The sequence below is a fragment of the Podarcis bocagei genome (assembly GCF_964188305.1).
Source record: "Podarcis bocagei genome assembly, chromosome: 7".
NCBI classification, from domain to species: Eukaryota; Metazoa; Chordata; class Lepidosauria; order Squamata; family Lacertidae; genus Podarcis; species Podarcis bocagei.
The window spans coordinates 87805315-87830345 of NC_138132.1; the positions used below are offsets into that span (position 1 = coordinate 87805315).

Here is a 25031-nt window from a genome sequence, read left to right on the forward strand (position 1 = left end):
TGGAAGGGCGTTCCACAAGGCGGGCGCTACTACCGAGAAGGCCCTCTGCCTGGTTCCCTGTAGCTTTGCTTCTCGCAATGAGGGAACCGCCAGAAGGCCCTCGGCACTGGACCTCAGCGTCCGGGCAGAACGATGGGGGTGGAGACGCTCCTTCAGGTATACTGGACCGAGGCCGTTTAGGGCTTTAAAGGTCAGCACCAACACTTTGAATTGTGCTCGGAAACGTACTGGGAGCCAATGTAGGTCTTTCAGGACCGATGTTATATGGTCTCGGCTGCCGCCCCCAGTCACCAGTCTAGCTGCTGCATTCTGGATTAGTTGTAGTTTCCGAGTCACCTTCAAAGGTAGCCCCACGTAGAGTGCATTGCAGTAGTCCAAGCGGGAGATAACCAGAGCATGCACCACTCTGGCGAGACAGTCCGCAGGCAGATAGGGTCTCAGCCTACGTACCAGATGGAGCTGGTAAACAGCTGCCCTGGACACAGATTTGACCTGTGCCTCCATGGACAGCTGTGAGTCCAAAATGACTCCCAGGCTGCGCACCTGGTCCTTCAGGGGCACAGTTACCCCATTCAGGACCAGGGAATCCTCCACACCTGCCCACCTCCTGTCCCCCAAAAACAGTACTTCTGTCTTGTCAGGATTCAACCTCAATCTGTTAGCCGCTGGTTCTGATTTAAAAGAGAGGTAGAGCTGGGTATCATCCGCATACTGATGAACACCCAGCCCAAACCTCCTGATGATCTCTCCCAGCGGCTGCATGTAAATGTTGAAAAGCATGGGGGAGAGGACAGAACCCTGAGGCACCCCACAAGTGAGAGCCCAGGGGTCTGAACACTCATCCCCCACCACCACTTTCTGAACACGGCCCAGGAGGAAAGAGCGGAACCACTGTATAACAGTGCCCCCAGCTCCCAGCCCCTCAAGATGGTCCAGAAGGGTGCTATGGTCGATGGTATCAAACGCCGCTGAGAGATCCAGCAGAACTAGGAAACAGCTCTCACCTTTATCCCTAGCCCGCCGGAGATCATCAACCAGTGCGACCAAGGCAGTTTCAGTCCCATGATGAGGCCTGAATCCCGACTGGAAGGGATCCAAATGGTCCGCTTCTTCCAGGCGTGCCTGGAGTTGTTCGGCAACCGCTCGCTCAATCACCTTGCCCAGGAATGGAAGATTTGAGACTGGGCGATAGTTGGCCATCGTGGCCGCATCTAAAGATGGTTTTTTAAGAAGCGGTTTAATAACCGCCTCTTTCAGCGGGTCTGGGAAGGCTCCCTCACGGAGGGAAGCATTCACCACCCCACGAAGCCCATCGCCCAGTCCTTCCCGGCTAGCTTTTATAAGCCAGGATGGGCAAGGATCCAGGAGACAGGTGGTTGGTTTCACTCGTCCAAGCAGCCTGTCCACATCCTCGGAGGTAACAGATTGGAATTGATCCCACTCAACTTGACTAGACAGAACTCTAGCACTCTCCCGCCCCGGTCCTGCTCCCACGGTGGAGTCTACTTCTTCCCGAATCTGAGCGATTTTATCTGCAAAAAACTTTGCAAAATCATTGCAGGAGAACATGTGGCCTGTACTGGGCCCCGATGTTGCAGGTGGTTCCGCTCAGTTGTGAACCACCTGAAAAAGTCTCCTGCTGCTGTTTTCTGCAGATGCAATAGAGGCAGTGAAGAAATTCTGCCTCCAGGAAGCTCACCAGCAGGGGAGAAGTCTTCTGCAGCTTCTGTTCTCAAGCAGGTGATATTCAGTGATACACTGCCTCTGATGCTGGAGGTTCCATATAGACATCCTGACTGGTTGCCTTTGGTAGCCTCCTCCTCCTCGCATTCGTCCAATCCCCTTTGATAGCCATCTAAGCCGCTAGCCACCACCCCGTCTTGTGGCAGTGAGTTCCAAAAGTTCAGCTACATTGGCAAAGAAAAAGCGCTTTACATGCGTTTTTAATAATAATAATAAAAATTATTTATACCCCGCCCTCCCCAGCCAAGGCAGGGCTCAGGGCGGCTAACAACCAATAATAAAAACAAGTTGAATGAATGCAACTTAAAAACAAGATTAAAATGCAGTGGTACCTCGGGTTACATACACTTCAGGTTACAGACTCTGCTAACCCAGAAATATTACTTCGGGTTAAGAACTTTGCTTCAGGATGAGAACAGAAATTGTGCTCTGGCGGCGCGGTGGCAGCAGGAGGCCCCATAGGCTAAAGTGGTGCTTCAGGTTAAGAACAGTTTCAGGTTAAGAACAGACCTCCGGAATGAATTAAGTACTTAACCAGAGGTACCACTGTACAACATTAAAACATTAAAATTCATTCTAACACTGTGACACAAGATGGCGCTGTGGAGTTTCGTTTTTGCTAACATGATTTCTCATACAAAGTTTAAAACACGTTTAACTAAAACATTTCTTTGATGTGTCTAGATCCTGAATCCCTGCAGTTTCTATCTAGCATGACAGCGAAAGGGGAACACACGCTTCTCTCTTTGCTACCTCTGCACTGCCCATGCCTTTATGGTATCTTCTGTCATGAGATCTTTGGAGAAAACGGTGGCAGTATTTGTGATTATGATGATACACCTGAAATAAAAGTAATCGGCTGCCCTACCATCTGTAGGCCCTAGAGGGCACCAGAGCACTGCAGTACTGCCCGCTGCCTGCTGATGACGGCGGCGGCTGCTGCGTTGTGCCCGTTTACGCAGCAGGCTCTTTGCAAGGAGGGGATGCGTGGGGGGGGGGGCATCTTGGCCAGGGATGAAAGCGGCCCACCGCTTCTGCCAGAACCTTCCGTCGCCTTATAACGGTACGCTAATGAGCCCCGTGAGGCAACGTGGGGGTCAAACCACCCCAAAACATCGAGGCGCTTGAGGCTGAAACTCCGAGCTGCACGGAGACAATCCGGCTAATTCAAAGGACGCGAAATTCCCCGGAGAAGCGCCGGCCAGCCTCCTTCGGATGAGCAGGCGCTGGCGGCCCCCCTGCGCTGCCTCCGACTCTTCAAGGGGAGGGCTTGTGCCCAGTGGGGGGTGCGATCAGCCTGCCCCCCACGGGCCAGGCCTGTCCATCTTGCCACGCAGGGCGGCTCCAGCAGCAGGCAACGTCCTCGGGGCGGGTGGCTGCGGGTGCGCCGGAGCTGCCCCGATGGCGCGCCCTGCCGGGGATGCCGAGAAGCCCCTGAGCAAAAGGAAGGAGACGCTTCCACCGCCCCCTTTCCCTCGTCCTCGCTGGGGGGCAGGACAGTCGAGCTCCATGGCGAGTTAATCCTCCCGCTCACGGAACGTGCGCCCTCCCCGGTCTAAAGACCATCCGAAGGGGGCCTGGAGAAGGACGAGACGGGGCTGGGCTTGGCGGGGCCGGGGGTGCAGGTGTGCCTCCAGCCAGACCCTCCTCTCCCCTCTGCGTTATGGCAGATCGCCAGTTCCAATCCTGCCCGGGGTCTGCGCGCCCCGAGCTGCCATCACCCAGCTCCAAGCTGCCGGGCGCGCACGCAGGCGCCGGGGCCGGGCTCCAGGGATGGTCTCGTTGGGGAGGCGCCTTTGGTGGAGGCTAGGCGCTGTCCGGCCGGCCCCGCGGCCCCCCAGGACGTCTGCCCGGCGAGAGGAGGAGGAGGAGGGGGCTGTCGCTCGCTCGCTCGCCTCTTCCCTCGCCTTGCGCAGCAGCAGCAGCGGCTGCTCCTCCTCCCCACGCGGGTTGCTGCGGGAGGCGGCCGGGCGGTCGCGCTGGCAACGCGCAGCGCCAGGCGAGAGATGCGGGAGGCAGCAGCAGCAGCGACGAGGATGGCGCCGCCGCCGGGAAGGACCAGCGCCCCGCCCGCCGCCGGGCCCGCGTCGCGCCTCTGAAGGTAGGCGAACGGCTCCAAGGGCGGGCAGAGGCCGGCGGGCCAGGCGCGGCGCAGGTGGGGCGGCCGGCTGGGCCCAAGCTCTGCCCGGCTCCAGAGGACGCCTATTGCTGCCTGGCAGGGCGAGGCTGCGCCACCGCCCCGGCCAAGGGCACCCAAGAGCCTGACACCGGGGCGAGGCGCTAGGGCGCGCGAGGAGGCATCGCCCTGGCCTTTGGCTCCCGGTACCCGGAGCTCCACGTCCAGGGGAAGCCGAGGCTGCCCGCCGGCCCTGCTGCTTTGCGGGGGGGGGGTTGCATGGGACCCCCCAGGACTGGAGTCGCGTGGAATCGGTCTATGGAAATGGAATCAATCCGAGCTGGGTCGCCGGCTGCTTCCTCGTAGGGGCGCTCGGAGAAGCCCTTTCCGGGAGGGTCTGTCCAGCTTGGACTGAAGTCCCCTCCCCCGCCTTGGGCCTTTTAAATGGGGCTCTCCGATGGTCCCGTCCCGTCCCCCAGCTGCCCGCCCTCCACCTGGCCTGGTGGTCTTTGTAGGATGGAGAAGCCCCTCGGGGATGCAGAGGCAGCAGCCCGGGACTGAGCCTGAGCGCGGAAGCGACTGCTGCGTCGGATCCCTCGGCCTTCCCAGCGGGGAGGGTTCCGGCGCAGGGTCCGTAGGGGGCGCCACTGAGCCATTTGGGGAAGGGGCAGAGCGTGAGCAGCGTGTAGCAGTTGAATGGAGTAGGGGGAGGGCAGGGTGAGCTTTCTTCAAACTACCTGGGCGAGGGAGCGCAGGAGTGCGCAGACAGGGCTGGCCTCGAAGGCGGGGGCTCCAAGCCCCTCTTGTGGGGGGGATTGAAGCACCTTTGAGCGCGGGGTGGGGAAGGTGTCACAATGACTGCCAGCTCGTGGGGATGCGGTGGGGGCAGATAAGTCATGGCCTGGAGGACGTCAGCCTCCGAAACAGGTGCAGCGCTGCACCTGTTGGGCGCCCGTCAAAGACAGGGGCAGTATGTGCGGGGCTGAGGCGGGGGTCCAACCCAGCGCGGACTGGCAGCTCTCGAGCCTCCCCAGCTAGGCGAGGCAAGTGCAGGGCCAGATCCTCCGGCCCCGAGGCGGCCCGGCCCCGGGCGGCCCCCGTCTCTCCCCGCAGGCCTCCTCCTCCATCCGGGCGCGGCCCGCTGGTGCTTCGTCACGACGCTCCGCTCGCTGGCTGGCTGCTTCCCCGGCGGCGGGCGGAGGCTCCCAGGCACACAACGCGCGCGCCCTCGGAGCAGCAGCCTTCGGCGTCGGGTGCTCGGCGCTGCCCGCGCAGTCCTTGCAAGCAGCAGCCTCGCTCGCCCGGCCTGGTAAGTGGCGACTTTCTACGGAGGCAGTTGGGGGTACACCTGTTGGGTTTTTGTCTGTCGTAGACCTCTCGAAGACAGGGCGAGGGGGGGGGGGCAAATAAGCCAGTCCGGCCTGAGCCCCCTTTCCTCCCCAAGCTAGCTAGGAATCGCTCCTTCCTTTCGTTGCATCTACTGCGTAATTAGACTAATTTTGGCGGCCGTCGAGCGGGAGGCGGCTTGGGAAGCGTCGCCCAGGCTAGGCCGAGCTGAGCTGCTCCTTTCCGGGGGGTGCTGCATAAGGCACCCCCGGCGGACTCTGCCTTGTTGTTCCTCCTAGCCAGGGAAGGGCGAGGCCAAGAGCGCCAGTCTCGGCGTCTAACCAACCAGATTAAGCAGGGTTGCCAACTTTTTTCCGGCGCGGCTCCTGTGCCACATGTCGAGCTGGAACTGCGCGCACGAGCACAGATGCCGGGATGGCGGTCGGGACTCCGGGGGATAGGAAGCGCTGCTTGACGGCGTGAATCGGGCCCCGTCGGGCTGTTGTTAAAGGCACGGGAGTCCGGCCAAAAAAAGTTGGCAGCTGAGTATCCGAGGGAGGGTCGTCCGCTGGGGTTCGCCAGGGTACAAATTTGGCTCCGACGACCTTTTCCAAGTTCCTGTCCGAGTCTCCTCGAGAGGACTGGCCTCGCTCCCGTCCAGCCCCCTCCGCGAGGTGTTTTGGGGTTGGGCCTCCTTCCTACTCCCTGGTAAAAGCTAAGAAGGGATCGGGAGCAGCCGAGCCAACCGCTGGCAGGCTGACAGGTCGGCCTCTCCCGGACTGGACGTGCCCGGGGGTCCCCCGAGAGTTGACTAGAAGAGCTCCGACGGGCGTGGCAGCCTCCGGCGTCTAAAGTTTGAAAAGGAGCTTTTATTGGCGCGGGAGCCGCCGAGCGCGTAATTCGCCTTGCAAAGCCTCCCTCGACGGCTGCGGCGCTTTCGGCCGCCCCTGCCAGTGTTGCCCTTCGCGGTTTGCAAGAGGCGATCCCCGGGCGGAGATTCCGGAGCGGGACCACCCCCCCCTCTGCACCCCCCCCCCGCGCAAACCGCGTGACGGCTGCTTCGGACGCGGGGTCGTTAATGCCCGAGTTGCCCTTGGTGGAAATTAAAGTCTTCCACGTATCTGCCCCACTCGTCGTTCTTCCTTTACTTTCAGGGGAGAAGTGGTGTAAAAGGCCCCCGTTTTGTCCGCAACATGAGATTCCGACCTGCAACCCTGCCAGTCAGTGTGGGCAATATATGGGTAGGTGGGCCATTGATCTGACTGCCCAAGGCAACTTTCGGTGCGCCCCTGTGGCTATAAGCCCCTGCCCCCCAATCTCAGGAGCAAATTTGTCAGACCCACAAACAGTGCAAGGAAGAAAAAGAGGGGCGCTAAGGGGGCGGGAAGGAAGCCCGGGATGTTTTGAGGCTGGGAGGGCGGGGCAGAGGAAGCAAACTCCACTTAGCCCACCTGGGCCAGCCTGAGACTTTCCTGCTGAATCGGGGCCCCAGAACCCTGGAAATGGGCTGGGAGGGGGCGCCAATAGCAGAGGCCTCTAGGTCCTTTTTCCTGCTCCAGACTGAATATCCCACCTGGCCTTTGGTGTGGGAAATTGTCAAGGGGGACAAAGCAAGGGGGTTGGACTAGACGACCCGTTGGGTCCCTTCCAACTCCGCAGTTCTGTGAATCTATGATTCTGTGCCGTTGGCTGTGATTAAAAGAGAGAAAGAGTGGCACGCAAGGCCCCACTCACAGTCCGCTAAGGGGCATCCTGACCACGCTCCTGATTCCCACACTAGGGAAGCAATTTTATGATGGGGATGGGATACTTCCTCCTCCATCAGGAAGGCGTGGGTGTCCATAGCCCCCTCCCCCACCTACTGGAGGTAGAGCATAGCCATCATGCCTAGTGGTCATCCACCGCCTTCTCCTCCACCAATCTGCCTAAATTCCCTTTAAGGTCAGCCAAGCTGGAAGCCATCATGGCGTCACTGGTTGTGGGAGCAAATTCCTTAGTTTGTGCTGAGTGGGGAAAGTCCTGAGCCTCGAAACATTCTGCTTCCTTGGGTCTCCCCATTTCTAAGCAATTCTTGTGCCGCTGCCAAGTGACTCTCTCACAGCCACAGAAGACCCCTCCTCTTCTTCCCAACTTTTTCCTTCAGCAGTATCTACTATTGGGGGGTGGGGAGGAGAGGTAATCACTCTCCTCACCGCATGGCAAGGGGGCCGCAAGTGGGGGAAGACTCACAGTCTTTATGGGGTGCCAGTGGAAAACCTCAGGGGTGCCATTTCACGCCTGCGCAGCACCAGATCTGTTTGGCGGCCACCATTATCCACATGTTTACTGACAAGGGTGGCGCTGTGGGTTAAACTACAGAGCCTAGGACTTGCCGATCAGAAGGTCGGCGGTTTGAATTCCTGCGACAGGGTGAGCTCCCGTTGCTCGGTCCCTGCTCCTGCCAACCTAGCAGTTCAAAAGCACGTCAAAGTGCAAGTAGATAAATAGGTACTGCTCCGGTGGGAAGGTAAACAGAGTTTCCATGCGCTGCTCTGGTTTGCCAGAAGCAGCTTAGTCCTGCTGGCCACATGACCCGGAAGCTGTACGCTGGCTCCCTCAGCCAATAAAGCGAGATGAGCGCCGCAACCCCGGAGTCGGTCACTACTGGACCTAATGGTCAGGGGTCCCTTTACCTTTACCTTTAAGGAGTCTCAAAGTGGCTAACAATCTCCTTTCCCTTCCTCCCCCACAACAAACACTCTGTGAGGTGAGTGGGGCTGAGAGACTTCAGAGAAGTGTGACTGGCCCAAGGTCACCCAGCAGCTGCATGTGGAGGAGCAGGGAATCGAACCCGGTTCACCAGATTACGAGTCTAGCACTCTTAACCACTACACCACACTGGCTCCTTTGGAAACTCCTTTGGAAGGAAAGGATTGTTGGAGGCAGCAGGAGTGCTCACTTGACCCCGTGACCATGGGTGCCCAAGGCAGTGGGTGCCATGCAGTGTACATGGCCCTGGCACCTTCATGGGAAATTGTGTGGGTGCTTGGGCACCCAGGGCCCCAGGGAGTTGGCACCTAAGGGAGGCAGCAGTGCTTCTGTCTACCAGTTGCTGAAAACCACAGGATGGAAGAGGGATCTTGTGCCTGGGTCCTGCCGCTTGTGGGCTTCCCAGAAGGGGCATCTCTTTGCCAACTGTGAAAACTGGGTGGTGGCCTAGGTGGGCCATTGACGTGATCCATCAGGCTCTTCTTACGTTCTTGTGTTACATTTGGGGCTTTAGGGGGGAAGGTGACTAACATAGGATGCAGATAATTCATCCAGCCTCTCTGCAACTTCCTTTTCATCCTTTAGCACACCTCTCCCCCCCTCCCCATGCCATCTACTGGCCCAACTCCCTCCCTAGTTGTTCTGCCTGGCCTTTGGCTTGGAATCAACTTGATTCCCTCCCCCTCTTTCCTTTTTCCTTTCTCCTTCTGTGTTGGAACTCCTTTGGGGGACTTCCCTGGCTTTTTTCTGGCCCATGTAGGACCAGTCTGGATAGTTAGCCTTGGTGAAGACTTGACGTTTTTATCCCCAGAAAAGTTTTTGATTGAGTTTTTCCACTGAAATGAGGCTTCATTTTAATGTTTTAATGTTGTATTTTAATCTTGTTTTTTAAGATGTATTTCAATCAATTGTTTTGGTGTTAGCCGCCCAGAGCCCGGTCTTGGCTGGGGAGGGCGGGGTATAAATAAAAATTATTATTAGTTGGTCCCCTGGTACTAATGTGCCTGGCAGTTTGTTTTCATGTTGGTCTTGGTGTTTGCTTACTTTGGTGAGAGATGCTCCTCTTTCTAAACGCCTTGAGCTTTCCAGCTACTTGTTCCTGGAGCCCATGCTCAGTGCAAGCTGGGAGGTTTGCTGTGTTTCTCCTGGCAAAGGAAAGGGATGTTTTACAAGCCATCTGCATTTCGAGAGCAGCTCCCTCCTGGGGCTCAGGGTAAGGCCCAAATGCCCAAGGAGATCAGCTGTCTGGTACCAGTCGCAGGGGTGGGTGGTTCGAATCCCTGTGATGGGGTGAGCTCCCGTTGCTCAGTCCCTGCTCCTGCCAACCTAGCAGTTCAAAAGCACGTAAAGTGCAAGTAGATAAATAGGTACCACTCCAGCGGGAAGGTAAACGGCGTTTCCGTGGACTGCTCTGGTTCGCCAGAAGCGGCTTAGTCCTGCTGGCCACATGACCCGGAAGCTGTACGCCGGCTCCCTTGGCCAATAAAGCGAGATGAGCGCCGCAACCCCAGAGTCGGTCACGACTGGACCTAATGGTCAGGGGTCCCTTTACCTTTACCAGTGAGATGGGAAAGAATAGAAGGAGATGCTTCATGCTGAATTGGACAAAGAGGCTGAGAGCCAGAAGGGAGCAGGGGAATGTCCCCAAAGATGCCTGTCCCAGCTGCTGAAGAATCATAGAAATGTAGAGTTGGAAGGGACCCAAATAATACCTGATGAAAGGGGGGACTTTCAGAGGGGGGGATTAAGATGGACATGAGAGTTGCTTGGGGACTCCAGGAAAAATGGGCTGGGGTGGGGAGAAAGGAGGAAGAGGGAATCAGGTAGGAGGCAGAGAGAGCTGAAGGGAATCGTGTCCCCCTTTGGGATATCAACCACGTGGTCATTTTGGTATGCAGTTCATGAGTTGTAAGAATGTTTGCCACACATTTTGAATGAAGCGAAAGCAAATTCCTCTTGACATAGGCAATCCTGTTAAATTAAAATCAGCTTAGCTGTGAGACGAACTGCGAGATCTAGACCTCCAGATTGTTGCGATGGACAGGGGCGCACTTTTTTGTGTGAGTTGCCCCTCCGGTGAGGAGGCAGCTGTGACTCTTTTCCATGTCCGAACAAGTGGCAGCTGTCCATCTCCGGGGTGTAGGTTAGGCTACTGCGGTGCAAGGAGCTGCCCTTGAAGGCTGATCAGAAGCTTCCGCTAGTGTGTGTTGTTCAGTCTGTCTCCTGATAGCATTGGGTTGTGGGGTTCTGCTACTCTTGTGCTCCAGTGTCCCAGCTTCAAAGGTTCAGTGTTAACTGATAAAGAACAACCACTTGGGACCAAGACTGTAAAAATTGGCTCTTGTCCTCCTATCCTATTTCTCCAGTCTGCTGAGAGCCCCTTTCTATTCATTTTGCTCCATCCACATAGTGGACCCATCAGACGTTCTGGCAATTTTGGAAATCCTCTGTCAAAGCATTTGTAGGAAGCAACATAACACCTGGCATTTGGTGCCCAGTGCTGGAATGGGTGTGACCCTAACTGGAGATGGTATGGATTTGGCATGTGTGTTTTATTCTGTTCTTTTTAATGAATTTTGTGGCCTAGCCCCAATTTTCAGGATGTAATTTATTTATTTATCTCATGAAATGTGTAGACTGTTTGGTTGTAAAACACACACACACACACACTTCAAAGTGTTTACAGAAAGATAAAATAACAAAACTTTCCATAAGAAGAATTAACAACAATAATTTAAAACTTTCAGAAAGTTAAAGTAAATATAGACTAAAAACAGATTAAAACTCTCATCAACTTGCTAAACGTCTGGACAGACTTGTCCAAAGAAAAATGTTTTCAGCAGGTGCCCAAAAGAGTGCAGGGAACGTTCCAGCTTTATGTCAATGGGAAGGGAATTCTGAAGTGTAGATGCTGCCGCACTGAAAGACCAGGTTCTTACAAACGCAGAAAAGGTTTGATGTGGCATGTGTAACAGTGCCAGTTCTGCTTATCAAAGCAGTACGTTCAGGATGTCACTGAATGTAGCTCCTCTGAGGAGACCTGTGGAGCCTCCACACTATCATAGTCTACCTTCAAGTTCTACTTAGCTGGGACAGGTGGCCATTGGCCTCAAGCCCTGACTCTGAGTTTCTCAGGTGTATCTAGCTGGCCACTCTTGGCAACACAGAACTGGACTGAAGATGCTCTTGTGGACCTTTAGGAGGTGGGTCTAGTCCAGATTGGTTGATTATCTTCTTATATTTATATCTCGCCTTCCTTCCATCATGGAACCCAAGGAGGCATGGATGAGGCATTCCCAGGTGGTCTCAACCAGGCACTGGCCAGACCTGCCTACCTCCAGCAAAGTAGTGCCCACACATACCCGCAGACCAAACCCCTGGGAATTAGGGAGGGCTAGTGAGGTCGGATCCAGCAGGACAACGCTTAGGTTTTGTTCTGAGGATTGGGAAAACCAGTCCATGCTCATCGTGATGGGAGAGTCTCAGAGAAGTGCCAAGAGGCATGTTGGCTTCCCAAATGCTGATTTCATAAATGGATAAACCAACCAACACAATCCTGCTTCCCCTCTGGAAAATATTGGAATGTTGTGGGTAGCAGGAGAGGATATATTGATTAAATATTGTCCTTCCTAACTCATGCTTGTGAGTTTATTCACACAGAAGAGTCCATTCCCCTCTTTGCACAGCAGGAAGCTAGTTGCAGATTCGTTGTTGTTGTTTAGTCGTTTAGTCGTGTCTGACTCTTCGTGACCCCCTGGACCAGAGCACGCCAGGCACTCCTGTCTTCCACTGCCTCCCGCAGTTTGGTCAAACTCATGCTGGTAGCTTCAAGAACACTGTCCAACCATCTCCTCCTCTGTCATCCCCTTCTCCTTATGCCCTCCATCTTTCCCAACATCAGGGTCTTTTCCAGGGAGTCTTCTCTTCTCATGAGGTGGCCAAAGTATTGGAGCCTCAGCTTCAGGATCTGATTAAGCAATCCAATTTGGCATGCCCAGATTGGAGTATATTTCTGGTAAGACCCCTTTGATTCTCTCCTAAAAGAATAAGGAATAAAAACAGTCTTCTTTTAAAAGTAATAAGAAGTTTACTCACATTCAGTTCACAGTTGTATCGCTGAAGGCAGGCTTTAGAGCTACAGAAAAGGGTTTGAGTTCATCCCATGTGGGAATTCATCCCACATGCTGCTAGCTGAGAGCCAGCAGTGCAGTCCAAGAGAAGAAAAGGCATTAAAAGAGGAATGTGGCTGCGTGACTGGACCTTTTGTGGGGTCTGGAAGGGTCACGCCCACCTACCTGGGCACATGAAAAGGAAGGATGCTCCAGACCAGGTGTAACAGGAAGTTCAACTGGCTGGACCAACACTCCCCTGCATGTCCACCCTAGGCAAACAGGAAATGTTGTATTTGACTGCTTATGTTACATCCCACAGAAAAGCCTCCCCATCAGCCGAGATGCTTCTAGGGGGATGTAGGAGCTTGCCTTGTGCCAAGCCTAGCCACTGGTCTGTCTAGCTCAGGGACCAGGGTTGTCCACATTAGCAGTGGGAAGGCTCTGAACCTTCCATCCCACCTTCAAGATGTTGCTGGAGCACAGTTGCTTTCACCCCCTGCCCATGGTCCATGTTGCTGGCTGAAGGTGAGGGTTGCGGGGAGTCCAGCAGACCTGAAGATGCCACCGGTTGAACAAGGCTACTTTCCAGCCATGGGATGGAACTGGGCACCTTTCTGGGTGCAAAACATTTACCCTTCCAGAGAGCAAAGACTGCAGCAGATCCTGCCTGCAACAGATCCTGCCCTGGTTGGCTCTCAGCTTAGGAGCACTTCTTTATCCTTAGAGCATTGGAGAGGAGGACATGAGGAGCCCTTAGTTAAGCTGACAGTCAGGATGGCACAAAGATTGGGGGGGGAGTCTCCAGCTGATGGGGAAGGGGGCCCCCTTCCAGCTGCCAGATTTATGCAAGTGCCCTGACCTCTTCTCCCCTCCCCCCATTGCCTCACCACAAAGGAACTTAGGAAATGTCACCCGGCTGCTCTCTGCTCTTCCGTGTTCTGGACATTCAGATCCAGAGTTTTGGGAGCACGGCAGTGCCAGGGCTGGGCTGCCAGGAAGCTGCCAGGGAAGGCTGAAAGGTCTGTCTTTTCCCACCAAGCAGCCCTCCCTAATGCACTTGTGCACATCCAGGCACACAGTGGATGCCTGGACAGGACAGGGAAGGCCCTTAGCTGGCTGATAAGGTTTGTGCCAGAAAGACTCTGAGAGAAGGCACTGCGGGGCTGGGGACAGGGAGGAGACTGTCAGCCAGAAAGTTTGAGTTTCTTTTTTAGGTTTGCAGGGTCCTGGTTGCTGCTTCTGCTGCCTATGTTGCTCCTCTCATTTCTGAGAAGGGGAGGGTGGTGCCATTTCTGTGCCTTGAAAACTCACTACTTTGCACAGTTCTGGTTGCCTCACCTCCAAAAGGTGTTGGAAAAGGAAAAGAAAGGGGCAGCCAAAATGATCAAAGGGGTTTTGTGACACTCCCCAAAAAAGGTTGCAGAGTTTGGGACTTTTCAGTTTAGAACAGAGGTTATCAACCTTTTTGAGTCCATGGCTCCCTTGACCAACTATCTGCTTTCTGCGGCACCTCTGTGGGGCTCAGGATCCCAGTTATGTCACCCCTTGCCTGCCAAGCTGGCAGCCCCTCACCCCTTTTCGAACACCCTCCCTTGTGGGGTGTTCCCTCAGCCTCCTCCTTGGAGTCCTCAGGGCAGCCACTGCTGCCATCCTGGTCTCTGAGTGCGCATCCCGGAAATGATCTCTTTCAGCTTCTGCCTTCTGGAAGAAGGTACAGGGTTATAAAGTCAAGGACTAGCTGCCTGAGAAACAGTTTCTATCCAAATGCGATTTTGGTTTTAAACGCAGTGTAAGGAGTCTCTATGGGAGAATATTGTATTTAAAAATGGGGTATCAGAGTTTTTAGGGGGCTAACCAGGTTGGGATAGCTGGGAAAGCAGGCTTGCTGGTTTTTGAATGTCTTATGTAGATTTTTCAATTTCGTTGTTCTGTATGGGTGACAATAGAGATTCGTATCATATCGAGCTGCATCCCCTGCCCCAAAGAGAGGTGCCTCCTCCCACTGCCCCACAGGGGCCTGGGCCAGCCCCAGAGGCACCATTTGCCTGGGGAGCTTATAGCCAGGGCTGCTGCAAAAAACAGCTGTGCAAGTCTTTGGGAGCCAGAGATGTGAGAGGACATCTGAGGAGGGAGGGAAGGAAAGAGGGACAGAGGCCAGTGTTGCATGCAGCACCCCTGACCACCATTCAAGGCATCCCAAGGTACCACAGCACACTGGCTGAAAACCATTGGTTTAGAGGAAAGGCAAGTAAGAGGCAACATGGTGGAAGTTTGTAAAATGATGCACGGCTCGGAGGAAGGGGAAAGAGGAAAGTTTTCTTCCCTCTCTCACAACACTAGAAACCAGGAGAAAGCGGTGGAGTACTACTTTGCATCGGATGCGAGGTCTGTGGCCCCTGTGGAGTCAGCCAAAGTCGCCTTGTCCTTGGCCTCTCACAGCATTCACCAAGGAGGAGGTTGACTGCTAGGCCACCTCTCTTGGATGAAGGACCAGAGGGGAGAAGAGAGAGTGAATGGCATTTGTGTGTCACTTTCAAGTAGCATGTGTGTTATATGTGGCATAAAATGTTTCCTGACTCAACCTGTTTTGTGGACACCTTCAGCACCTAGCGTGCTTCCAGTGGAACGGGAAATGGGTGTGAATCTAACAGACCAGGTACTCTTGGTGTCAGAGGCTCTAAGGCAGGCTTCCTCAACCTCGGCCCTCCAGATGTTTTTGGCCTACAACTCCCATGATCCCTAGGTAGCAGGACCAGTGGTCAAGGATGATGGGAATTGTAGTCTCAAAACATCTGGTGGCTGGATTAGATGGGCCATTGGCCTGACCCAGCAGGCTCTTCTTACAAGATAAAATTTCTGCTGTTTGTTCCTTTGTGATGATTCCTGACTCTTCCATCTCCCTGCATTTATCCGCCTCCCCAACCCTGCAGGACACTGAGCTTCTGGGTCTCAGGCTCTTTCCTGCTTCCTGATCCTGTTAACTTGAGATGCTGCTGGGGGATTGAACCTGCAGAGTGTCTGTTCTGCCACGGAGCTTTGCAGGGAATTCCAGAGCAGGCAAATCCCTCCTCAGCCAGTGGAAGGCTCCTTGGGCGAGGCAGGAGCACAGTCCCTTTGCTCACAGTGCAGCCTGTCAGCTCTGGAGACTGACTGGAGAATTTCCAACATGGGGGAAGAGGGGATCTCGCCACCCAGATTTGAGGGGAGGCACTGAATAGGGAAAGTCAGTTTGGCGATATCAATTGAATGATGGCTCTTTCAGGGCAAATATAAAAATCAATCAAGAAGCAGTGGCAAGGGTCAGTGGCGTAGCGTGGGTCGTCAGCACCCGGGGCAAGGCAAGTAATTTGCGCCCCCTAAGCCGTGGATTTGCGCCCCCTAACCCTAACCCCCAGATGTTGCGCCTGGTGCGGCTGGCCCCCCCTGCACCCCCCACGCTACGCCACTGGCAAGGGTTTTAGGTACGTGGGCAAGGACTGCCAATGTCCTGGGTGTCCTGTGGGTAGCAGAATAGGCTGTGTTGATGTTATTAGTCTATAATACCATATGAAGAGTCTGCATCCCACAAGCAGGATTTGAGCACAAGAGCACTCGCCCCCCATAGGCACCGACTCCATGGGGCCTGAGGGGGCTCGAGCCCCCTCAAAAAAATTTTTTTGGGGGCTCAGCCCCCCCAATAATCTCGGGCGCCCTTCCAGCAGAGCGCCGCCGCCGTCCCCCGCCTCCTCCCCACCTGCTCCTTCGCCAGCCAGCCAGCCAGCCGCGCGCCCTAATCGGAGAGCCCCGGCCGTCCCCCGCGAGATTAGGGAATCCCCGGGGGCGGGGGCTCCTGCCTCGCTGCTTCGCAGCACCACCGCCACTGCCAAGGCACTGCCGGAAATCCCGCGAGAACAGGGGAATCCCGACTGGCCACACCTCCCAGCCAGCCAATCGGCTGGCTGGGGGGGCGTGGCTTGCCCTATTTAGGGCCGGAGCCACTTTATTTGCATATTCATGAGCTTATTTATTATTCATGAGCTTTCCCGGGCCCCCCAAATATTTTTTATAAGTCCGCGTCCCTGCTCGCCCCGCCTGTGGTTTCCAGCAATTAATAATAATAATAATAATAATAATAATAATAATAATAATAATAATAATATCTTTTTACCAATACCACTTATTTTCCATCAGACATCGTTTTAACATTCCTTAATTTTACAGTGCTTCTGCTAGTAGTCTTTAAATAAATAAATAAATAAATAAAGAAGGATTGATAACTGGGAAATTGATATTTATAATAGGTTAATATCTTGAGTGAGGATAAATGCTAGAGGGTAAGGACTTGCTGAATTTAATATTTGAACTGGAATACAAAATGGGAGGTGTGAGGAGGTCAAGAAACTAGTGAATGAAGTATAAGATATGAAAATACTAATCTATTTTCTGCTTTGTTTGTTTTTTTTGGTTTTTCTTTCCTTTCCTTTTTCCCTTACTTTCTTTTGTTAACTGTTTTTTATTGTGCATTTTTTATGTGTTTTGTTTTTGGTATTTTTTCATTTTTGTAGTCTTTCTTATGTTTAAATTTTGAAACTTTTCATTGTTTGTGAAACTTTAGTAAACATTATTTAAAATATTAATAATAATAATAATAATAATAATAATAATAATAATAATAATAATAATAATAATAATAATTTATTACTTATACCCCGTCCATCTGGCTGAGTTTCCCCAGCCACTCTGGGCAGCTCCCAATCGAGTGTTGAAAACAGTACAGCATTAAATATTAAAAACTTCCCTAAACAGGGCTGCCTTCAGATGTCTTTTAAAGATAAGATAGCTGCTTATTTCCTTCCCATCCGTTCTACAGAGCAGGCGCCACTACTGAGAAGGCCCTCTGTCTGGTTCCCTGTAACCTCACTTCTCGCAATGAGGGAACTGCCAGAAGGCCCTTGGTGCTGGACCTCAGGGTCCGGGCTTAACAATGAGGGTTATTATTATTAACCGTGTGAGATAGGTGAGGCTAAGAGGCAGCAAGAGGCCCAAAATCACCCAGCGACCTTCATGACTGAATAAGGACTTGAACCCGGGCCTCACAGGTCCAACGCTCTCTTGTAGCTGGTGAGGAATAAATAACCTCTGAGCCCCAAAGCACCATCTGCACTGAGGCCAATGGGACCTGGCCTCTTGCCCATTGCAGAAGCAGCCACTTTGCTCCAGCCTCCCTCTGCTGAGAACACATCATTCTGCTCCTGGGCCTGGCTCTGAGGTTCCTGTTTGGTTCCCAGCCCCCTGCTCCTCTGCAGCTCTCCTGCATAATCTGCGATTAAAAGCAGGAGGTGGGCAGGTGTGGAGGATTCCCTGGTCCTGAATGGGGTAACTGTGCCCCTAAAGGACCAGGTGCGTAGCCTGGGAGTCATTTTGGACTCACAGCTGCCCATGGAGGCACAGGTCAAATCTGTGTCCAGGGCAGCTGTTTACCAGCTCCATCTGGTACGTAGGCTGAGACCCTATCTGCCTGCGGACTGTCTCGCCAGAGTGGTGCATGCTCTGGTTATCTCCCGCTTGGACTACTGCGTGGGGCTACCTTTGAAGGTGACCCGGAAACTACAACTAATCCAGAATGTGGCAGCTAGACTGGTGACTGGGAGCGCCAAGACCACATAACACTGGTCTTGAAAGACCTACATTGGCTTCCAATACGTTTCAGAGCTGGTTGGTGCTGACCTTTAAAGCCCTAAACGGCCTCGGTCCAGTATACCTGAAGGAGCATCTCCACCTCCATCGTTCTGCCCGGACACTGAGGTCTAGCACCGAGGGCCTTCTGGTGGTTCCCTCACTGCGAGAAGCCAAGTTACAGGGAACTAGGCAGAGGGCCTTCTCGGTAGTGGCACCCGCCCTGTGGAACGCCCTCCCACCAGATGTCAAGGCAATAAACAACTATCTGACTTTTAGAAGACATCTGAAGGCAGCCCTGTTCAGGGAAGCTTTTAATGTTTAATAGGTTATTGTATTTTAGTGTTCTGTTGGAAGCCGCCCAGAGTGGCTGGGGAAACCCAGCCAGATGGGCGGGGTATAAATAATATATTATTATTATTATTAACTTCAGCAGCAGTTCCTCCCAGGCAGCCTTCTCCTTGCATGAGTTGAGAGGCAGCTCAGCTCAGTAGCAATTGGCACAGGCACCAGAGAGGTCAAGAAGCCGGTTTGCAGCGCCTCCTCTCAGGAGCTGCCTGGAATGCTGAACCCTGTTTGGGGGTGGCTGAGATCCAAGGCAAGGCTGGGATGCAACACGCCCAGCTGTGTAGCTTGCAACAGCAGAGGAAATGTGTGTATCTGGACTTCGTTTTTCCACCTCATTCTGTTTAGCAGGAAACATCAGTCCAGCTGCTGACGCTTTGTCCCACCAGCTTGAAACACTCCCGCCTGCATCCAAAGCTTCTAACAAACTAGACAGTCAGTGACTTGTCTCTGGTTGCTTGTTTGCAGGAAACAGGACTGGCCCATTATATTGTGCTGCCTGAGGTGGAGGGCGAGACGGGGCGCATCCAGAAGCTGGCTGACTGCAGGAACATTTGTGGGAATGTTCAGGGATGCAGGAGAGGATATATTGTTTGATTATAGCCTTTCCAACTTGTGTTAACAAGATCACAATTTAGCAGAGTAACATTCCCCCTTTTAAACTCACAGCGGATGCGTTTGCTCAGGCTCACTAAAGCCTCTATAATAACTGTTCTGGTATTTTCCCCTTATTCCCTCATAAAAGATAAGACACGACACAGTCTTCTATAAAAGTATAAAAAGAGTTTTCCCACATTCTATTCAAAATTGGACCCCAGAAGGCAGACTTAGCTTAGAAAAGTAACATACACCTGGAAACTTATCTCATAAGGAGACAGTCCCTTTGTCCTCTCTTGGCTAGAAGCCAAGAGAGCATCTTTGGCTAAGCAGATGTTGCTCCTTCAATGCATGTAGTCAAAGATGGCTGCCCTGTCCTGTGCTTTTGTCGTTACCTGCACAGGTGAGGCCACGCCCACCTCTAGTCACATGCAGAGGAAGTCTGTCCCAGCCCAGAAGGAAACAGGAAGTTTACCTGCTGGCTGGACAGACATTCCTCCCCATGTGTAAACATGTTCACTCTAGGAACGTAGTACTTGACTGCTCTTTTGTTTCACATCCCACAACATAGACTTTGGGCTTCTCTTCTGGGGCATCTTTGCAAATCTCCAGGTGGAACCTGCTCTGCCTCCTGCACCTGTGGCTGAGATGCCAGCTTTGGAAATGGAAAATTCTGAGTGGGGCTGTGGTGAGGACATACCCTTTCTGGCGACTGGCCTAGAAGCAAAAATAGCAGCAGCCAGGCCAGTTTTGGGGTGATGGTGATGGTTTTGTGCTTGCTTGCTCTCTTCCTTGCAGATCGCCAATGCCAGGAAGGAGCTTCTGTCGTCTACCTTGCGAAAAGGGCATATCTAGGCCAGACTGACATTCTATATAGAAAAAGGGTGTGGGGCTGTGTGTGTTTTTGTGTGCGTGTGTGTGTTGCTTTTTCCCTGAGCCTGACTGCACTCAGCTCTCTCCTTATGGCAGTTTCCGTGCCATTAACTTGGTGGCTCCTACATTAAGATTTCATTGTCTCTAATGGACTCTGCTGAAAAGGGAGAGGGGGGAGGGGCACTTCCTTGAGCCCCTCCGCCGCCGCCGCCACTGCCGCCCTCAGAAATCCATGGGAAACTTGTGGCTTTGAGCTGCCAGTCGCTTGTGATTCAATGGAGCCTCTTCAGATGGAAGGAGCGAAGTGGACACACCTCCGTTTACTCCAATGTGCTCCCGCTGCTTATTTGGGGAGTGCGGTGTCTGCACATTAGCCACACTCCATTTTTCTCTCCTGTGAGATGCTCTGCTTGACGCAGTTTTTCCCCAAACCAGCTTCAATCTGATTTGATGGAGGGGTAAAGAGAAACCGCAGAGCCTAGGGCTTGCCGATCGGAAGGTCAGCTATTCGAATCCCGGCGACGGGGTGAGCTCCCGTTGCTCGGTCCCTGCTCCTGCCAACCTAGGAGTTTGAAAGCACATCAAAGTGCAAGTAGATAAATAGGTACCGCTCTGGCGGGAAGGTAAACGGCATTTCCGTGCGCTGCTCTGGTTCGCCAGAAGCGGCTTAGTCATGCTGGCCACATGACCTGGAAGCTGTACGCCGGCTCCCTTGGCCAGTAAAGCGAGATGAGCGCCGCAACCCCAGAGTCATCTGCGACTGGACCTAATGGTCAGGGGTCCCTTTACCTTTAAAGAACAACCTAACTGGGTTTTACAGCCTTGTGGTTACAGCCTTGGCTACTAGCCAGGATGGGGGCTGCTTTGCCTCCACAGTTGGAGGCAGCAATGCTTCTGAGTATTGGTTGTTGGAAACCACCAGAGGAGAGAGTTGCTTTAGTGCTGGTCCCGCTTGCAGGTTTCCCAATACAGTAGAGGCATCTGGTCAGTCACTGTGAGAACAGGATTCTGGACTAGATGGGCCACTGGCCTGATCCAGCATGCCCTTCCGACTTTCTTGTGTTTCTGTGCTGTTTCTCTTTTCAGGGAATTGTTTTAAACAGTCTTTAAATGTGTTGCATTTAAATCCAGTCACTTTTGCGATTGCTGCAGAAGATCCCGGCAGTCACTGGCGTAACTTTTGCTCCTGTGTCAAGGTTGCGGCACAACTTCGCATTTCTTCCTCTGCCCTGTTGTGTGAAGTGTTTGGTACTCTGCGAAACTGCATTTTGGCTCAGAAGAGCATGGTTAGAACACCTCCTGCATCTCTGGGTTTCGTAAAGGGACCCCTGACCATTAGGTCCAGTCGTGGCCGACTCTGGGGTTGCAGTGCTCATCTCGCTTTATTGGCTGAGGGAGCCAGCATACAGCTTCCGGGTCATGTGGCCAGCATGACTAAGCAACTTCTGGCAAACCAGAGCAGTGCACGGAATGCTGTTTACCTTCCCGCTGGAGTGGTACCTATTTATCTACTTGCACTTTGACGTGCTTTTGAACTGCTAGGTTGGCAGGAGCAGGGACCGAGCAACGGGAGCTCACCCCGTCATGGGGATTCGAACCGCCGACCTTCTGATCGGCAAGTCCTAGGCTCTGCGGTTTAACCCACAGCGCTACCCGTGTCCCTCCGGGTTTCATAGAATAACAGAATTGCAGAGTTGGAAGTGTCATCCAGTTCAACTCCCTTCTATGCAGAAATCACAGCTAAATGTATGGGAGGAAAGCTACTTTATGTCCCAGGCAGACCCACAAGCCTTTTTGCTCCTGCCCATGAGTGCCCCAGAGGCTTCATGCCAATGCCACTGGTGGTGCCCTCCCTGGTCATTGTTGTCACATGCACCCTGTAAAAGTGCTAGATGCCCAGCAGGCATCCTGGAGCCCCAGGCACCCATTTCCAGGGGCTCCTGGGACTCTAGAAGGAGCTGAAGGGCAGCGCAAGCTGGAGGGTGATGCCAACAGAGGACATGCAGGTGAACTGAGGAGTCACAAGGTGGCAGGTGGCACCCGGCCCAGGTCTACTGGGGACTTGTGGAAATGCACTTCCAAGTTGGCAGCATGACTGGCATACCTGTACCATATCCAGGTGGTGGGGGTGGTATAGACAGGGGGAAGTGTGGTGTAATGGTCAGAGTGTCAGACTAGGACTGGGAGACGGAGGACTGAATCTCCACTTGGCCAGGAGGCTGGCTGGATGACGTGGGGGGGGGCAGTCACTGCCTGTCAGTCTGACCCACCTCACAAGGTTGTTATGGGGATTACATGAGGTGCGGGGGAAATGAAAATGCCACATTGATCTCCTTGGAGAAACAGGTAGGATAAAAATGCAAAACATTGACCACGAACAATGAAAGATATTTTTTCCCACATTTATTATGCTATTTGTTGTGATGCACATGAGAAAACTCGGTATACTTATTTGGAAAACGTTCTTGCTTGTAAAACCCAATAAAAAGCAAGCAAGCAAACAAATCGAGAAGCCTCGGGCAGGTCGTGGGGGTTCCTGGTGCAAGGCCCGACGGGCGCCTCCGCTGCCTCCCTGCCTGCGGGCCCCTCGCTGGGCGAGTCCGGCCGGCCCCTCCGGCTGCTTCTGGAACTTGTGACCCGGCCGAGCGCGCTTCTGGCACCGTCAGCGGCTTTTCCATCGCCGCGGCCTCCTGACCCCGCGAGCTCGTGCAGCCGGGAGAGGAAAGGAGCGAGGCGGGGAAGGCCCGGGCCGGCTGCCTCTCTCTCTCCTCGGCTGTCGGAAGCGCCCTCCCCGCAGCTGCCGGTCCCCGCCCGTGGGAACTCTGGACGCGCTCAGAGGCACCCTTGGGGCTGGCCGGGCGCCCGCGGCTTCTCCCTATCTGCTCGCAGCCGGCGGGCCGGGCGGGGCGCCGCGAGGTCGGAGGGGGCGCGAGCCGGGCGGGCCCCTGCCTGGGCGCGACAGATAAGCACCGCCGGCCAACCCGCCGTTGCCCTCGCTGCCCTCCCTCCGCCGCCACCGGCCTCTTTCCATTGCGCGCCTCCGCCCCGTCGGGCGCTCTCGGCTCGCTCTGAGTACAGTATTTCCTATGTAGGTTCTCCGGGGCAGAGGTCTCGACTGCTGCCCTAGGAGACCTCTGCGCCACGAGGACGTTAACAGAAACGCGGCTTGAGTGGAGCAAAACCCGTTCACACGGCGGAGCTCCGGCAACCTTCCTCCGCGGGTTTTGGATTCCGATTCACATCTGCGCCCCTGGCGCTGCTGGCTCGGACCGATGCATCCCAAAATATCTGGAAGGGGTCTTTGGGTGTGGCAAAGACCAGCGGACCCATGCCTTTGTGCCAAGGGGCGCTTCGTCCAAGTCGCTGTAGAGCCACTGGAAATGCCGCGGGCGAGGGTCTGCCTAGCAGTTTGAGGGGGAAACGTGTTGAATGAGGCGTTGCTGCCGCTGTGCTGACCCTTTTAGACCACCTGGGCAAAGATGCAGAGTGATGGGTGCATCTCTTTCGCCAACCTGGTGTCCTCCAGGTGTTTTGGACTACAACTCCCATCAGCCCCAGTGACATGTGGCTGTGCCTCATACAGGGCTGATGGGAGTAGAAGTCCAGAACATCTGGAAGGTGCCAGGCTGGTGCAGAATCACCCTTTCAAGTTTATTGACAGCTTGGGTCGTATACCAGCCCCTTGTGAAAACCACTAGGTGGGCTGACACCTTGTTAAACTATGGAACTCTCTGCCACAGGAGGCAGTGATGGCCACCAGCTTGGTCGGCTTTAAAAGAGGGCTAGCCTTATACTCCTCCATGAATTTTTCCATGGCCACAATGGCTTTGCTCTGCCTCTATTTTTTCCCCATGGTCAGTGGCGGCGATGCTGGAAACCGCAAGAGGCTTTTCTTGTGCTCAGGTCCTGCTTGTGAGTTTCCCATTATGGGCGTCTGGTTGGCCGCTGTGAGAACAGGACGCTGGACTAGATGGGCCATTGGCCGGATCCAGCAGGCTCTGCTTATGTTGTTACGTTTTGTGAGGATGGGAAGCTCCCTTTTGCCAGTGCCTTCCCAAAAGCCTAGGGATGCGGGTGGCGCTGTGGGTTGAACCACAGAGCCTAGGACTTGCCGATCAGAAGGTCGCCGGTTTGAATCCCCGTGACAGGGTGAGCTCCCATTGTTCGGTCCCAGCTCCTGCCAACCTAGCAGTTCGAAAACACAAAGTGCAAGTAGATAAGTAGGTACCACTCCGGCGGGAAGGTAAATGGCGCTTCTGTGCACTGCTCTGGTTTGCCAGAAGCGGCTTAGTCATGCTGGCCACATGACCCAGAAGCTGTACGCCGGCTCCCTCGGCCAGTAAAGCGAGATGAACCCTGCAACCCCAGAGTCGGCCATGACTGGACCTAAGGGTCAGGGGTCCCTTTACCCTTTACCTCCCAGAAGCCTTACCTGAGGAGCCAACTTGGTGATGCGGTTCGGAGCACCTCAGCAGCTGGCTCATGCAAAAGTCCTCCCCCCCCCAAGAGCCGCCTCATAAGCCCTCTTGAGAACAAAGGGACATGTCTTCCTCACCCAGTCCTCCTTGCCCTCCCCTTGACTTTCTGAGCCTATGGAAAATGCCTATGGAAAATCTGAGTGTCTGGATGCTGCCAGGCCTGAGTGGCCGGCCTCTCCGGCACACACAATGTGCCCTTCATGCTCCCTGCCTGCTAACGCTGCCGCCGCACACAAACCGGGCTTTCAGGCCAGATGAATGGGACACGCCTGGTCCCAGCATCTTCCACAGGAGATTCCAGATGCCTCCACAATCCCCTGCCGTCCAGGAAAGAGCTTTTCTGTTTAGCTGCAAGGACGTGAGACAACTTAAGTCACAGAGGGAAGGGCGGCAGAAAGAGACGCGTTGCCCTTCCTGATTTCACCCAGCTTTTTCTAGAGGCTTGTTCCTTCTGCAGTCATTGCAGGACAAATTCTGGAGGCAACCGCACCTTAAAAACTTAACAGGTTTATTGTGGTTGGGACTTCTGTGCGCCAGAGGCAAAGCAGGCACAATAACTCTGGTAGTCCTTTAGGTATCTATTTGCTGCAGAAGCAGCTGCTCAGAACAACCTCTCTTTCCCGGTCAGTACCAGCCAGTTCAGACCCCATGAGGGTACACATGACATTATTATTATTTTGCCCCAACATACATCACTTTACCCTTGTTGACACTGAATTGCATTTGCCATTTTACCGTCCATTCACTCTGTTCGGAGAGGTCCTTTCGGAGTTCTTTGCAACATCTCTTTGTTTTAACAGCCCTGAACAATTCAGTGTCAGCAGCCATATTTGGCATCATCTTCGCTGCTCACTCCTAACTCTGGATCCTTTAGGAACAAACTGTGCATGTTTGAGGGAGGGGCAATGTGAGCGTTAGGGCAGCCCTCTGCAACCAGATGTGCTGGTGGGCTGATGGGGAGATGCAGTCCAAAACATCTGGCGGGCACCACCAGACACAAAAAGGTTGTGCTAGGATGTAGTTGCACCTTTGAAACTT

At 53.9% G+C, this 25031-nt stretch overlaps 1 protein-coding gene across 3 annotated transcripts in view; it reads left to right on the plus strand.

The window, feature by feature from the left end:
- Positions 1-3714: 3714 nt before the first annotated feature.
- DMTN (dematin actin binding protein) overlaps positions 3715-25031 on the plus strand; it is a 64687-nt gene continuing 43370 nt past the window's right edge. Inside the window, exon 1 of one of the 3 annotated variants that reach the window (XM_081203152.1) lies at positions 3715-3844. The gene's annotated coding sequence lies outside the window, so the exon portion shown is untranslated. The remainder of the gene's footprint in view (positions 3845-25031) is intronic. The other 2 variants (XM_081203151.1, XM_081203150.1) reach the window with 2 other exon arrangements.